The 15082-nt window shown below is 41.0% G+C and overlaps 1 protein-coding gene and 1 pseudogene across 1 annotated transcript in view; one reads left to right on the top strand and one right to left on the bottom strand.

Annotated features, from left to right (window-relative positions):
- Positions 1 to 873, bottom strand: part of LOC139421921 (protein FAM222A-like) — a 39672-nt gene extending 38799 nt beyond the window's left edge. The window contains exon 1 of the mRNA XM_071173057.1: positions 594 to 873. The gene's annotated coding sequence lies outside the window, so the exon portion shown is untranslated. The remainder of the gene's footprint in view (positions 1 to 593) is intronic.
- LOC139422401 (ankyrin repeat and LEM domain-containing protein 2-like) lies at positions 645 to 14547 on the top strand (annotated as a pseudogene).
- The last annotated feature ends 535 nt before the right edge of the window (positions 14548 to 15082 follow it).

Raw genomic sequence — 15082 nt, 5'->3', positions numbered from 1 at the left:
CTTCCACGCAGTGTTTTGAATAGTTCTAAGTGCGCACAAAGAGGGAATTGAAAACAGTTAGCCTAATACTCAACATATATTTTTTTTAAATACCTGAATATGCTTTAAAAATGTTTCGGTCCTATTGAAACAGGGCAGTAACGTCCTGTGTCCCAATCCAATAGATTGCATATTCTAGTATTATAGCTCACATCTGTCACACAGTTTCTCGAACTAGGTCCAAACCTATATTAGTGTGGTCTACTGGTCTCATTGCGCACAAGGCATTGATGAAAGTATTACATTAATCAACCCTTATTTGATTCAACTGGAACAATCTAGGCTATATGAATGCACCACGTTTCATAAAAGGAGACCGATTTTGCCCTTCATCCCCATAATTCAGAGCCACTTGGCGGCATTTACGTAAATCTACAAATCTCTACCATAGCCTAGGCTACTAAAATGAATGCACCTGCTGATGACCGCAAACAATGCATTTGGCCTACTAAACGGATTGTATAGCATGGCGAGATAGCTTATTAATGATGGCAAATGAGGCAAAGCAATGTATTGACGACCAGAATAGTACATAAAAACAATTTCTTACATACAGCGTTCAGTGTTATCATAAGGCTTGTTTATATTTGGCTCGCCACGGCTCGATGCTTGCTCCCCTGCTCAGAAGGCGTATTTCCTTTGCCAAAGAGACGTCGCTGAAGTCCGATGAGACTGAGAATTATCGGTTTGAAAATATCCATGAGAACCACTTTTAAAAAGTATTACTCGAAATGGCAAATGTCTTGATATTGAAAATGAAATCGTTTGTAGGTGTATTCATTCCAATGTTCCTCTCATGTATTCTTCTCCCCACAGCCGACCGAACTGAAATATGTCGAAATGCATGAGATGAATTCTCACGACTGAACAAAACGGGCATCCGACCAATCAATTAAGAGTATATTTGAATATTCCCACGGCTCGGCCAATCGTTTGAAACAGAAGGCGGTAACCACGGTGACGCCGCAAGCGTCTAGGTGAGCACGTTATTATTTCGCGGAAAAACTTAAAGGGGTAGTGCATGGCTCCTGTCGGTCTACAACAAAGGAGATGCATTTTTTTTAATTCACTCATGGTTGTTCGATAAGTACTTGATCAAACACAAATTCAGCCTACATACATGGTTCCTGAAATAAACCGTGTTGAGTGTGTCACCAATGTGTTAGGCTACCACAAAAAAATGAAACAACCTCTAAATAAATGCTGCTGGCCCTGCTCAGTACACTTCAAAATGGCTTTAAAATAAATCTGAGATTAACTACAAATTGGATATCACGAAATTGGGGAGAAAAAGGGGGTAAAAGTTACAAAAATAAACATACACATGAGATAAAAAAATATGTAATTTAATGTAGGCACATAGTAGTGTAATATGTGTTGAATGGGATTCCTTAATGCACAGTAAGAGCTTCATCTAAACAGTCAGCTTCAAGTTTACACACCTGAATGGGAGTTGAAGTCAGGTGCAATCTGACAACCTTTCCATCACAAATTATAATTTTATCAGCAATATGCCATTACAGCAGAGACCACTTTAATTCAAAACACAGTCTCCATGGTAACTCTTGATAGCTGCTTGTTATGGCTTGTTGTTAGAAAATGATTACTTTCTGATGGTGCCAGGGACATGACCCCCCCCCCCCCCCTTTGTGTGTGTGTGTGTGTGTGTGTGTGAATGCTTGCAGGCGTGCATGTGTGTGTGCATGTGTTTGAACTTGACTGAAGTGAGCATCAGCTGAAAATGCACCATATAATAGGCCAATCATACACAGATTGGATTGGATTGTTCACAAGGTCATTGTGTTCAGCCCGAAGTGCCTCAATCTTTTATACATTTATTTTATCATACTCGCCAAAAGTTTGAGCTCTGTATTCTTCGTCTGGTAGCCTATGTTGTGTATGTGGGTAGAGGGGTGGAAGGCTGCAAGGTTGTGTGATAACTATTAGAATTGACTGGAACTGTCATGGCGATTCCCTTTGAAATGCCACTGGCACTAACCAAATTGCTTCTGCAGTAACTGCAGTGGGAACATTTGAGATTCTTCACGCTATATAGCGCGTATATAGAGTATATATTGCAAACTGTACTGTTTTTCCAGAAATGCATTTGCAGGCTTTGCCTGGATGCCCTTGGCTTTCTTTATCGTTTAAAAAAAAAAAATATCGCTTTGGTACTATTTTCACAAGTATGTGGTTAGATTTCACAACTCTTAGTACAAAGCTCAAAACAGATCATCAAATAGGCTGCTTTTTCAAAACTTTAATCACATTTTCAATTGACTAAGTACAACACATAACATCACAAAGTAACTTTTTCACCAAACCTAGTCAGTGTTTCATCTAGAAATACCTTTCATATAAAGTAATTGCCTTTCACAATGACATGCTGATTCTCTTCTCATTTGTTTAAATACATTTGACCATCACTTAATCGAACTTAATGGTTAATCACATAACCGTTTGTTAAACGTGTAGATTTTAAACTGGTTTGTCTACTATAAATGGATTTTGAGAACTACAGAAATAGAATGTGTGTTTGTAAAGTATAAACATCTAAATGACATGTATGATACATGATAACCATACATAGTGACTACTCGTTATTGCTAATTGATTTCACATAGTGGTCACCATATAAAAGGGTGTGTGTGAACACTTACAATTTCTTTCAATCTCCCCAGCAGGATAAGAGAGGAAGAAATCAAAGAGTTCGTGGACAAGGGGCCCGTCAGAGAGGTGGGCATGGGCCACATCAAAGAGGTCAGAGGTGGGCATGGGCCCCATCAAAGAGGTGGACATCAGAGAGGGAGGCAGATGAACACCGTGGAGGAAACATCTCCATGTGCGCAGCTATTTCTGAAGATGGTGTGGTAGGACGTATGACATTACTTGGATCCTACAACTCTGCACATCTCATTGTGTTGAGCAGGCATGTCAAGGTGAAGTGGTTACCTATGTCATTGTGTGGGACAATGTCAGGTTCCAACATGCAGAGGTGGTTCAGGCATGGCTTTGGGCCCATCCCTGAATTGTGACCTTATACCTGCCCCCATACACTCCTTTCCTCAACCATATTGAGGATTTTTTGGGGCATGGAGGTGGAAGGTTGAGACTGTGCAAAACTCTCATCAAGGCAAAGGGTGGCTACTTTGAAGAATCTAAAATATATTTTGATTTGTTTAACACTTTCTTTGGTTACTACATGATTCCAAGTGTTATTTCATAGTGTTGATGTCTTCACTATTCTACAATGTAAAAAAATAGTCCAACAAATTAAGAAAAACCCTCGAATGAGTAGGTGTGTCCAAACTTTTGACTGGTACTGTATGGGAATGTGTGTGTGTGTGTGTGTCCAGGCTAATGCTCCTGCGGGTGCAGCTGATAGTGTGCTCTGCTCTGAGGGGATGGCCACTTCCACTGGCTTCCAGGGTAAAACAGCACCACCCATCTCTGTCCTTAAGCTTTCTACCCCCTACAGCGGTAGAAGGCACTGCATCTCAATGCTAGAGGCGTCACTACAGACCCTGGTTCGATTCCAGGCTGTATCACAACCGGCCTTGATTGGGAGTCCCATAGGGCGGCGCACAATTGGCCCAGTGTTGTTAGGCCGTCGTTGTAAATAAGAATTTGTTTTTAACTGACTTGCCTAGTTAAATAACTTAAATAAGCAAATATCCTGCATCTGTGACCTCATTTCCTATTTACTCAGACATGCAGAAACACCCTGTGACCACAGCATCGTTTCATTTGCAGTTGTTCAATTAGCCTTAAAAACAGCCCTGTCATTTTATCCATGTATTCAACATCACAGTTCACTCTGTAGCACACAGAGCCTTACTGTTCACCTCAGTGAATATTTTAAACAGTGTGAGCCAATAAATGTATTAGCCTATGAATAAAAAATACAAACTTAAAATCTGAACTTTATTTGTGCCCTAAAGTAAATTAGACATCTGTATTCTTTAAGACAAAATTGGACACTCACTATGCATAGTGTCATATAATAACCATTCGAACGTACAGCGGCTTTTATGAAGAATATTGAATCATGTCTTGACAATACCCATGAGTGCCATTCTTCAATATGAATAAGGGCTTTGAATGGTAAATGAGGTTACCATGCCAACCCCTTGTCTTATATGATATAAAATACATGGAGAAATGTTCTCCCAGTAACGGTTGTTGCTGCCAGACTTAAACAATGCAAAACACACTAATTAATTCATAAATTAGCTAATCGATCAAAGGGAAATGACTTTCATCCCCTTGAGCTTGTGACAGAAGAATCATTTGGAAAGGGCCCCTCCGCATTTAGTCTATCAGGACTCCTTATGCATATTAATGTTTTACAGTAATACAGAACATTTTCTTCAGCTAAAAGATAATGTACTCATTCTTTTAGGCTTACTTAATTTGTGTTAAACCATCTTTTGCAGTTCTTACTGATAGTACTGCAAGTTTCATTCGTCAATCATAGACAGGGAATAATACACCCTCATTGTAATATATTCTCAAAGTCTGAAATGGTTCTATAGATAGACACAGAAAAAGACCCCCACATCAGCATGATGATAATGATAGAATTAGTGTATGACCAGCCTAATTAGAAATAGAAAATGTACTCTTAAGTTTTAAAATCACAATGTAGAATCAATCCACAATGTGGTTATATTCCTCTAATTTCAGTTTCCTTTTTTAAAATGATATCCTCTATTTGATGTTTCATTAGAAAATAATGACTTTCCAAAGCAGAATCTCTTTGATGAAGCAATTAACCACAACCAGGAAGAGAGAGCATTAAGTGAATTTCAACGGCAAAACTCAAAGGACAGTCACTCATCTGAACGTGTTTAGCTATGTTTAAATTTAGATTAGATTACCATTCTCAAAGTCATTTTGCAGGATGTTAATTCTCCCCTTTCACTCAAAAATATTCTGCAGCAGTACTGTATGTCAGCATGTTTACAATATAGTATGTAAAATATATCCATATTATATTGGCAAACTACAGTCATTCTTCCTAATGTACAGTAAATCATAAGATTTTCTAGTCTCCCACTAAAAATGAAATTCTAGCATGAAGTGAAATTCTGTATAAAAAGATTGAGAAAATCAAATAGAGCTATAATTCTGTCAGACAAAAGGGGTTAAATGTTCCTCTAGCTAGCAAGATTTAACACACACACACACACACACACACACACACACACACACAGCTTAACTGCTTTATATAAACAGAACATTTTGTTTTCAATTAATTCTTGATGAAGCAGTGAAAAATCATAATCTTGATTATGTTGTTTAATCCCCCTAAAAGAGAAACAACAAGGAGAGAGTTGGAGATTATTTTTAATCCAGGGAGCCGCTTAGTAAAAACAATAGCATGACCAAGGGGACACACCGAGGGATGCAAATATGGATACATTTTGTCTGCCAAATATAACAAAGAGAAACAACATGCGGAAGCTGTCTGTGCAATCTGTGAAAGGCTTTTAGGGAATGGAGGAAAAATGAAATATAGATTGAAAACCATCTACGTGATTACATTTACCCTGAAAGGCTGAGACAGATGTCTTCGAGCTTTTATTAATCAATACAAAACTATAAAGCATGATGATAATCTAATCACTGCATTACCATGTTAGCTCTCCACATTGGAAAACTGGTGTTACAAAAGCCAATATGAATATAGGCCAAACCACGATACAAATATGCCATTTTTTACATTTTGGTTAATGTTCATGCTAAAATTATATTTGTTAGGCATTGTTTTCATATTTATCTAATACAGCAAACAACATCTGCTTAGTTTGAATGATCAACACTATATATATATATATATATATATAAAAAAAAAACTTTATTTAACTAGGCATATCAGTTAAGAACAAATTTTTATTTACAATGACGGCTTACCTCGGGCCAAAACCGGACGACGCTGAGCCAATTGTGTGCCGCCCTATGGGACTCCCAAACATGACCGGATGTGATGCAACCTGGATATAACGCTATAACATATGTTCACAGACTGTTTAGACTCAGGTCTATTCACTAAAAGATACTCTCAACTTCTTAACCAAGACCCCCTGTGCTTTCCCAACTCCCATCCTATCTCAGTCATGCCATTTTGCTGCTGGTTGACTGTCTCTCACTGCTGAGGATGTCAGGCCTTCCCCCTCCCTCTACAGAGTGTCCTCATCAGAGCGGAATGAACCTGGCGCTGACACTAATAAAGAATACCATCTGTGCCTGGCAGGCGGAAGGAAAGAGGCGAGTGAACCAATGAACTTCTCTGTAGCATCGTTTCTCTCACCCCATGCCACTGGCTCCCCTGAGCTCTGTCATGATGAAAGGGGAAGAGTGGTGCAGGGGTAATTAAATTCCAGCAGGGGTCAGAGGCGACCCGATAGCACTGTCTGTAACAGGGTCAGCAGAGACCATATGACTGTGAGGTTTAGAAATGCCAAAGAGACTAATTGTGGAAAAAGCATTATCTTCAAATCACTCCATCTCTCAGACGATCACATACAGTTCAACAATATGAGTACTGTACTCAACAGTACCTATGGGGATGAAAATAGTAGTGTAGTGGAGAGGTGAAGTTGTATTATCATACACTTTATCTCTGAGAGAAGACTTATAGTCATTTTTAAAATTAAATGTTTATGTAATTTGTATCTCTACATCTGTGTTCATTGCATATTTTTTATTTTCTGCATTGTTGAGAATCCACTTTCAGCTTCAAATTGTACCTCCTGAGTGGCACAATGGTATAAGGCACTGTGTGTCAGTGCTAGAGGCAGACACCCTGGTTCCAATCCAGACTGTATCACAACCAGCTGTGATTGGGAGTCTCATAGGCCGACACTCAGTTGGCCCAGTGTAGCCGTCAGTTGTAAATAAGAATTTGTTCTTAACTGACTTGCCTTGTTAAATAAAGGTCAAACAAATGTGGAATTATGACACGAGTCTGTGATAATGTATTGACAAATATATTTATAACAAACCCTCTTCTGGCATTGCCACCTGCTGGTTTACATTGCCTCTCACAACCATTCTTCACTCCACAATTAGTTTTACGCATCTCGAATACACCAAGGATGGTTGACTGGAATGTGGACCGCCAAGGTTGGGAAAAAAAAGATCAGGACTACGAGGACGAGTCTGTGAAGTAAGATATCAATTGAACTGATTACAAAATGTATTCAAGAAAGTTTACAAGACCATTTATTTAAGTTAAAGAAATGTTTGGCTCGTAATGTAATTTGGCTTTACAGCCACTGTAAGAGACTGTCTTGACATTAGCTAGGGTGGCTAGCTAGGTAAAAGGTAGCTGTGGTAGCCTAACGTTAGCTACAATCGCAATGGAAATGTATACCTAGCAACACTAACGTTAAGTTTATCAAAACCAATCGATTATGGGGCACAGGGGCAGCTATTGTGAGAACTTGGTCGGCCTAAGTACGTGTCGTAGCCTAAATAATTAATATTATACTGTTTATTGGTTATGTGAATGAAAATGCCATCGAGCTGCAAAGCACATTGAATTGAATGACGCCACACACACAGGGCGCATTCGATTATGCTGAGCCGCGAGGCACGGGTCTATGCCCGGTACATGAAAGGAAAAAATATGTGAGGGGGGACTGACCTTTTCAATTCGAACAAAACTCTGCGCGGCTTGGCCATGTTCTCAACAAGTCAGCATGGTGCATAGTCCAGAAACATACATCTATTTTCTATAAAATATGTTTGAATTTTCAAACTCTTTTTCATTTATTAAAAGCAATCACTTTTACATGTGACCCTTTTTAATGTATTTTTAATTTCACCTTTATTTAACAAGGTTGGCCAGTTGAGAACAAGTTCTCATTTACAACTGCGACCTGGCCAAGATAAATTAAAGCAGTGCGACATACAACAAAACAGTTCAAATCAAAATCAAAGTTTATTTGTCACGTGCGCCGAATACAACAGGTGCTGTTGACCTTACAGTGAAATGCTTACTTACAGGCTCTAACCAATAGTGCGGAGAAAAAGTGTGTGTGTAGGTAAGTAAAGAAATAAAACAACAGTAAAAAGACATTTGAAAATAAGAGTAGCAAGGCTACAGTATATCACAAAAGTGAGTACACCCCTCACATTTTTATAAATATTTGAGTATATATTTTCATGTGACAACACTGAAGAAATGACACTTTGCTACAATGTAAAGTAGTGAGTGTACCGCTTGTATAACAGTGTAAATTTGCTGTCCCCTCAAAATAACTCAACACACAGCCATTAATGTCTAAACCGCTGGCAACAAAAGTGAGTACACCCCTAGGTGAAAATGTCCAAATTAGGCCCAATTAGCCATTTCCCTCCCCGGTGTCATGTGACTCGTTAGTGTTACAAGGTCTCAGGTGTGAATGTGGAGCAAGTGGGAAATAACCACTCCAAGGCTCAGAGCGAGTGACATTTGAAATGCTATTAGCGCGCGCTAACTAGCTAGCCATTTCACTTCGGTTACACCAGCCTCATCTCGGGAGTTGATAGGCTTGAAGTCATAAACAGCGCAATGCTTGATGCACAACGAAGAGCTGCTGGCAAAACGCAAAGAAAGTGCTGTTTGATTGTTTCCGGCTGCTTCTGCCTACCACCGCTCAGTTAGATACTTAGATACTTGTATGCTTGTGTATGCTCAGTCAGATTATACGCAACGCAGGACACGCTAGATAATATCAAGTAATATCATCAACCATGTGTAGTTAACTAGTGATTATGATTGTTTTTATAAGATAAGTGTAATGCTAGCTAGCAACTTACCTTGGCTCTACTGCATTCGCGTAACAGGCAGTCAGTCTCCTTGTGGAATGCAACAAGAGAGAGGCAGATCGTTATAGTGTTGGACTAGTTAACTGTACGGTTGGCTGCAAGATTGGATCCCCCGAGCTGACAAGGTGAAAATCTGTAGTTCTGCCCCTGAACGAGGCAGTTAACCCACTGTTCCTAGGCCGTCATTGAAAATAAGAATGTGTTCTTAACTGACTTGCCTAGTTAAATAAAGATTAAATAAAGGTGTAACAAAAAAAACACCCAAAAATACAGATTTCCAATTGTTATGAAAACTTGAAATAGGCCCTAATTAATCGGCCATTCCGATTAATCGGTCGACCTCTAGTACAGTGATTGGTAAGCTGCTCAGACAGCTGATACTTAAAGTTAGAGAGGGAGATATGACTCCAGCTTCAGAGATTTTTGCAATTCGTTCCAGTCATTGGCAGTAGAGAACTGGATGGAAAGGCGGCCAAAGTAAGTGTTGGCTTTAGGGATGACCAGTGAGCTGAGATAAGGCGGGGCTTTACCTAGCAAAGACTTATAGATGACCTGGAACCAGTGGGTTTGGCGACTGATATGTAGTGAGGGCCAGCCAACGAGAGCATACAGGTCGCAGTAGTGGGTAATATATGGGGCTTTGGTGACAAAACGGATGGCACTGTGATAGACTACATCCAGTTTGCTGAGTAGTGTTGGGGGCTATTTTGTAAATGACATCGCCGAAGTCAAGGATCGGTAGGATAATCAGATTTACGAGGGTATGTTTGGTGGCATGAGTAAAGGAGGCTTTGTTGCGAAATAGGAAGCCGATTCTAGATTTAATTTTGGATTGGAGATGCTTAATATGAGTCTGGAAGGAGAGTTTACAGTCTAACCAGACACCTAGGTATTTGTAGTTGTCCACATATTCTAGGTCAGAACCGCCCAGAGTAGTGATGCTAGTCAGGCAGGCGGGTGCGGGCAGCAATCGGTTGAAGAGCATGCACTTAGTTTTACTAGCATTTAAAAGCAGTTGGAGGCCACGGAAGGAGTGTTGTATGGCATTGAAGCTCGTTTGGAGGCTTATTAACACCGTGTCCAAAGAAGGGCCAGAAGTATACAGAATGGTGTCGTATGCGTAGAGGTGGATCAGAGAATCACCAGCAGCAAGAGCGACATCATTGATATATACAGATAAAATAGTCGGCCTGAGGATTGAACCCTGTGACACCCCCATAGAGACTGTCAGAGGTCCGGACAACAGGCCCTCCGATTCGAAACACTGAACTCAATCTGAGAAGTAGTATGTGAACCAGATGAGACAGTCATTTGAGAAACCAAGGCTATTGAGTCTGCCGATAAGAATGCAGTGATGGCAAGGAGAACTAATCAACATTTAAAAATTACAATTTCGGTAGACAGCTTTTCTTTATTTTGTCCTTCCGACATAATTAGAAGAGGAAGTGTAAACTCAAACAGCCTATTAGCTAAGACAGAAAGAAGGTATTCTCCTCTCTTCTACTGTAGTTATGCAATTCAACATGTCTATTGTGTTGTTGCTAGTGTAGCACATGGGGTTGTGTGAAACTTACTCCTCAGCCTGAAGCGTCGCATGGCACCACTGGTAAGACTCTTCAAGAGAGTGGTCACATGTTCTAGCAAGGCAGAGGTCCGAGTTCGCTCCAGGTATTGGCTGAATCGTGAGGAAGTGGTACTCACTAAGCAAGCAGCGTGATGTCCTTTACACTACCAATATTCATAAAAACATGAAATATATATATATTTGTTCCTTTTTTATATTTTCGAGGACCCCCTGCATACCTGCATACATTGGCAAAAGGATTGTCTACAACGGAATGTACAGCACCAGTCAAGTTGTCTACGTACCCCTTGGGAGCCACGGACCCCTGATTGAATACTCTGTTCCATATAAAAGTTACATGCGTACAATGATGCGTACAATGATGTATAGTAGCTAAGTATGTTCTGTTAAAGACTATCGTTTTTCCAATTCATGCATGTTGTGGTTGAATCACATCTTAATTGTAGACTATGACACGATGCGTACCATTTTGTTTGACGTGGTTATCTACTGTTATAAGCCCAGGAACGACAACTTAAAAGTGTAATTTCTGATATGAATTAGTAGTATTTTTTGGCCAGAGCCCTCCTGGAAAAGCAAGGGGGGGATGGAGGGGTGACTGATAGAGGTAGCTCCTCCAATACAGAGTCTAATGGACCCACAACGAACAGAGTAGAAACTGACCACAATCTGGAACTCAAGTCATCAGCAGAGGAGGGTAAAGAGAAAAAGGAATTGGATGAACCAGATTATCCCCTTGTTTACTATGGTGTATGTCCTCATTGGGAGGAGTCAGTGGTAGCCGATGGTAAGACCTCTTTTTGTACTAGACAAAGTTAATGTATATGTGGACTGGAAGAAAGCTCTGAGAGCAATGATGCCCATGAAAGGGTCCAGGTTTAAGCCCTTTTCAACACGAGAGGAAGCTGAGAAATTCTCAAAATGCATCAACAACAATAGCCCTTCAGCCAGCGCTGAGGAACGCTGTGGAGAAGGGGGACAAGGAAGCCTTCAGAAGGCTGGTCTGGGCCAACCCACGCTACCTCATCGGATCTGGAGACAACCCCACCATGTATGGTTCATATGACTCAGGCATCTAGCATCTCCCATGAGAGCAGAAAGGTACTTCACATCATCTTACGTGGTCAAATAACTCACCCTCTTCATGTTTGTAGGAAGGGTGCCATTACAGTGTCCTGCATGTGGCGGCCAAAGAGAACCAGTCGGAGATGGTCCAGCTCCTCCTGGACACTCTGGAGAGTCCAGACTTCATGAGACCTATGTATCCTGATGACCAGGAGGCCATGTTACACCAACGCATCCGCGACCTCGTTGACCTGTACCTCAACACACCTGACAAAGCAGTGAGAACCTCTATGAACCGTATTTGTGTTATACACAGGTAGTCGGCACAATACACACCATACATTGTAGTCTGGTAATTTGAGTTAAAGTGTGTAAATGTATTAATACGATGTGCTGAATGTGTATGATGTTCCTGCAGAGCAATGAAACTCCTCTTCACTTTGCCTGTAAGTTTGGATGTCCAGATGTGGTCAATGTGCTGTGTTGTCATCCTGCTACTGACAAACAGTGGCAGAACAAGTACAACCAGAAGCCCTCTCGTGTAAGCTATGAAATACAGAATCACTTTTTTTGCACTTAAACACTTGCTCAGTAAGGTGTATTGTCCCATGAATTTCATGCCAGAAACTGCACACTTTAGAAGACTAAATAGTTACTGCTTTTACAGGTGATATGCGAGAGGAAAAACAAAACCCCTGTCATAGAAAAGAAAATCATGGAATATTTGGAGGGTAAGTTTAGATGGTTGCCAATGCTGGCTAGTGCAAATTCCAACTTGTGAACACATTGCTAACCTTTAACCTTGCTGACACAGAACGGTGCTATGTTCCCTTGCTGAGGGATACCAACAACAGCTTCCAGCCTGTGATTGGCTTGCCATGGTCTCCAAGCCCATTGGAAGTGGATTTTAATTCGCTGGGATCTGCAGTGGTCGGGAGTCCCATAGAGCCAATCATGACTGTGAAAGCTTTTGTGGGACCACTCAGTCCTTCTACACCATCATTTGAAATCATATTCATTCTCAATAACTTGGAGTATTGGTATTACAATTTACCCCTAATGGTGAAGGTACATAAGGCTGTCAGAATTAGATATGATTTCATTGTTTTAGCACTATCCACAGAGTTTTTAAACTATGGCGCGTGACAATGCGACAATAAATCAGCACAATTTACTTTTTGGTTTGCTGGCGTCTTTCAGCTGATTTTGGGATCATGTATACAGTGCCAATTTTGATACAAAAAAAGAGTAATGTACAATACGGCGAACTTGGCTAACAAGGCTTATTTGGTAAGTGCATGGAAGCCGCCATCTTTATGCACCTCCACTATTCTATGTATCTAAATGTTACAAGCCAGTAACTGTTTGTCTTCCAGGTGAGTTCCACAGACTATGGAGAGCTCCACCCAGGGATCGAGCAGTGTATTTCCACTGTATTCTCAAAACTGACCCTGTGTGGGGAGGTGAGTGAACAGAATAATAATAACGACAGTGGGCAAATTACCATGATTAGGATTAAACAAAACAGCATTTGGGTCCCAAAGGGAACAGACATAGTACAGTGGTATATGATCTGAGTGATCCCTATTGTCAGGGAGATTGCACATGACATGGCGCATCCTTGGGCAGAGTACTGAGACTTCCTGGATAGCTTCATTGACCTGTCTACAGAGGAGGGACTGAGGAGGTTGGAGGAGTATCTGGATAGGAAGGACCAGACTGAGCGTCCCCTAGAAGGATATGGGAAGACATAGCAGACTGGTGCTGGATTTAAAACATCAACCTCCTCCAAAGGTAAGAACTTCCATAGCAAACCTTAGAAACATGGATTGTATGTGATAACATCATATTATTAAAGGCTTAAAATTATAGTTGGAAATTCCCCCCCAAATAATCTACAATTCATCATGTGGTTGATGTCATTCCAGAGGAGCAGAGCCATGTCCTGATCAACAACACCCTGAATGACAGAACGTCTCCATCAAAGGAGAAAAGTTCCCAGTCTTCTGTGTGTAAACTCCTGCCAGAGTTTGAGAAATCCAGCCTAAAGGATGGCTCTGTCCAAGTGGAGGACCAGGATGAGGTAAAGAGTGTTGAGGGCCGTCTGGCTCCCTCTGTACCCAGGAAAGAGGGCCTGGACCTGGGGGATGACAGTTTCTGGAGGACCTGGGAGGGGAGTCAGGTGAAGAGGCAGGTGGAGTTGCTCTCCAACCCCAGCTCAGAGGATTATCTGACAGCAGACGAGGGCTCAGACTCTGAGTGCCCAGATAGTGCCCGAGACAGGAGAAGAGAAAGTAGAGGCTCAGGATCCTCTAGCGCATCTTACAAATCCATGAAGGGAGACGCTTCGAAAGAAACAATTCTGACAACCGACACCCCTACAAAACGAAGACAGGAACTGTTCATGGACGGGTAAGTCTATATTTACTGTAACAGTAAATTATATCAGTCAACCTGTCAAAACGATCTGCTGCATTTGTTTTGGTAACCCAAGGACGTGTTAACCAATGTTCTTAGAATTTTTCTTGCAGGGAATCTCCCACCAAGTTAGACAGTGAGGTCCTGTCTGCAATGAATAACATGGAGATTGACCCTGAGAGAAACCCCTGCATTACTAAGTGGAGGAACACCATTATGGCCTATCCCTCTTCACAGTGGCTAAGGTGAGTTAGATACCTACTCCTTTTCTTTATGCTGTGTCAACAGACTTATACCTGTATTGTCTTCGATGCTCTAGGTGGTTCATTCTGCTGATGTTGTGTATTTCCAGCTGGCCAAGGCCGACAAGGAGGAAAAGCTTGACTGGGACACCAAACTGTTCTCCCAGCAGGCTCAGCTTCTGCAGCCCAGGCCCGCACACTCCTGCTCAGAGCTGTTGCACCCAGACCATCCTCTGCAGGACCCTCTTCCACTCCCCAAACTGGCACAGGGAAACCACAAGAAAACAGGATGTCACGTCCCAGGATCTGAAGTTGGTGTTGCACATACAAAAGGGAAAGTTGGCCAACATCCTGCACCACCACAGCAGGTCCATAGTCTAACAACTGACTTTATAACCCAGGCAGTCCTTATTTTACCCTTGTGCTGATTTCCATTTGTACAACTCTTTCGGCTGTTCTATGCAAGGCACTGCTCCACTTAACACTATTACCTTATCAGGTAGCTATTCAACAGCACTAATGCTGCCTGCCTACATGCATGTCCTCAATGCAAGCATTCTCTTCTGGCGGATAGCATAGCTACAGATTACACTTTCAACTGGAAGTTACCTAATGGTGTACACTTTTCCCAGTGCCTATGTAATGTGTGTGTGTACAAGATGCTTTATACGGTATAAATTAAAACAATTTAAAACTCTCCAAATGTATCTCTGAAATAAGGTAACAGTGATTAACAATACAAAAGCATTATTTGAACATTTAATGTCCTATACACAAGAAGAATGATTATGGCTGTATTCAGATAACCGTTTATTCATAAAATGTAATAAGCATGATCAAATAAATCAATTTATAATGAAAAGATACTGTAAAGTACATTATTTCAAATGTTTTTCCTTACAAAACTCTAGTCAAA

This window comes from Oncorhynchus clarkii, chromosome 12, assembly GCF_045791955.1.
Source record: "Oncorhynchus clarkii lewisi isolate Uvic-CL-2024 chromosome 12, UVic_Ocla_1.0, whole genome shotgun sequence".
In the NCBI taxonomy this organism is placed as follows: Eukaryota; Metazoa; Chordata; class Actinopteri; order Salmoniformes; family Salmonidae; genus Oncorhynchus; species Oncorhynchus clarkii.
This window is presented reverse-complemented; position numbering and strand designations above follow the sequence as displayed.